Source organism: Octodon degus, unplaced genomic scaffold (assembly GCF_000260255.1).
Source record: "Octodon degus isolate 3935 unplaced genomic scaffold, OctDeg1.0 scaffold00072, whole genome shotgun sequence".
Lineage (NCBI taxonomy): Eukaryota > Metazoa > Chordata > Mammalia > Rodentia > Octodontidae > Octodon > Octodon degus.
The window spans coordinates 6721765-6724206 of record NW_004524648.1 but is presented as its reverse complement, the minus strand read 5'-3'; positions in this window follow the sequence as shown (position 1 = coordinate 6724206).

Genomic DNA, 2442 nt, shown 5'->3' with positions numbered 1-2442 from the left:
CACACATCCTGCCAGGGTCCATTAGACCTTCAAAGCATTTTCCATTGATCTTTATAGAATGCATAGGACTGTTTAGTCACTTCCTGTGTAAGATAAATTTCTCTTTTTCTAGTCTTGCTTTGAGGGTCTTGTTCCCTCATGAACTATGTATGTTTAATAAAAGATAGGTTTATGTTTTGGTAACAAAATCAATTGTGAAACATCTTCTCCTTGTTCAAAAACCTGGAGATCCATAGCACCTACAAAAACTTGCATTCAATTTCAATAATCGCCATGAATCACACTAGGCACAATAATTATTTCTTTTAAATTTACCTCAATGTTGTTCAGTATAAGACCAACTGCTCCCTCAGGTGGTGGGCCCCAAACTCTTGTGGGAACTGGGATAAGTTTGTCAACTCTGCTAAAAGTGACTCTGCAAAAGGCAGGGAGATCTAACGCTGCACTTTGTTTTGTCCTTTGTTGTGGGACTTTATATCTTTCCTGGAAGCCACCTTTGAGGTTGTTGTTGGATTTCCTATGTGCTTGATTTGGATAAAGCTACCTGATATTCTGACTCAAAAGTTATATTTCCTCTATTGCTCAGCCAGCCTGAGGAATGGCCCTTGTCTCCATTTTTTTTTTTTTTTTTAGCAAAGGTGTACTATCCTTGGGAGTTTTACATGGACAAGTGTAGCCCAGTGTCTCCATTGTAAGCCTCTCAGACAGGGTCCAGGAGTGGGACCCAAACCTACCATGCCATAGTCATTTTTCCCTTGCCCTGCTGGAGTTTCAGCTCCTGTCCCATTAGATCCAGTAAGAACTGTACCAGTTTTATAGTGTGTCTGATTTTTCCACAGTTGAAACATTTTATGTTACCCCTTCCTGCATTATTAAAGCCAGCCTTAACCTGATACTTCATTTGTCTGCTATGATTCAGTTCCAATACCCTGACAAGCAGAATATACACTGTCAGATCATTGGTTGAGTTTACAGGCTTTAACACTTACTTGCTGTTTCAGTCAGCATTTGCATATGCCTATTGTAAATTAAAATGTCTGCAACTTGTGTGTTTGGAAGCTTTCTGTGAACAGTTTCTTATAATCTAGCCACAAATTTTGTAACATGTTCCTTAGGGCATTGAAAGGTGTGTAAGAAGGACAGCAGGGGAGTCCCCTCCTCTGGAACAGTTGCCCATGCCCTTGTTAGTAAATCTGCCAATTGTGATTATAGTTCATCAGGATCTTGGGGTGGACTTCAGGAGTGCATAGTGTCCTGTCCCAGAAAACATCTCCTCATTTACTTCCTGAAGCAGATTAGAATCTGTTCTGTTTCTATGAGCCTGCTCTGAAACAAGACCTTTAAACTGTGTAGAAATTGAGCAGGAGACATGCACGTCTGTGGTGGATGTCTGATATCATTGGTGTCAAGTGACACGTAATCAGAGCATTCTGCAGAGCTCCTGCTGTAATGGGCTCTGAATCCCATTATTAACAACCACTTGTTTTAACATTTTTGAGCTTCTGAACTCCAAAAGGCAAATGAGATTTAAAAACAAGAAAACCTCAACAACTCCTCAGTATGATTATTTTGCTGAGTTCCAACTAGGAAGCAAGTGGGAGTGCCAGGGATGTCTCCTTTTGCAGCTGCTGTTCCTTTGAAAGCTGTTGGTTTCTGGCTAGAGCTGCCTGGGATGCTCCTGTGCAAGGCTCCTGTTTCTGCCTAAGGTCCTGGGCGGCCTTTGGTTTCCTCTGTGTCTGAGTCAGAGGGTTTTGGTTTCTTTTGGTTTGACTTCGATTTTTTTCTTTTACAAAATTTATCTTTATTTAGGTAAGATCAATGCCATATTTTGAATTCCAGCTAGCACCACAGATACAGGCACAGAGACCAATAGGAGAGGGAGGCGCATGGGAGGCCTGCATTAGGAGGTTTTTACCATGAGCTCTGCAATAAACTCAGCCCTGAAAGATCCAGGTTCCGAGCGGAAAATGCCAAGGGAAATTTTTTCCTGTCCTCTGGGCCCTTTAAGGATTTTTTTCAATGTTTTACATATTTGTTTTTATTTATTTATTTATTTATTTATTTATTTATTTATTTGTGTGTGGCCAGCTCAGCCCACCAGGGAGTGGGGCTGGCTGGCATGTGGTGTTGGGGGATTAAACCGCAGTCCCTGTGCTTTGCTAAGCTTGTTCTAAGTAGGTGCTTTAGACCACTGAGCCATCTCACCAGCCCCCTCAATTGACTTTCATAGCAAAATGTAGAAGGTCACTTTTGAAGAAATATTCAAGCAGTCTTAATTTTTCTCAAGGGCTTTTCTTGATCCTTTGATATTCAACTCCTTTCCTTTTTTTTTTTTCCAGAACCAGGGATTGAACTCAGGCCCTTGCACTTGCAAGGGAAATGCTTGTTCTACTGAGCCATCTCCCTGGCCCCCTCCTTTTTTTATTTTTAATTTTTTTAACA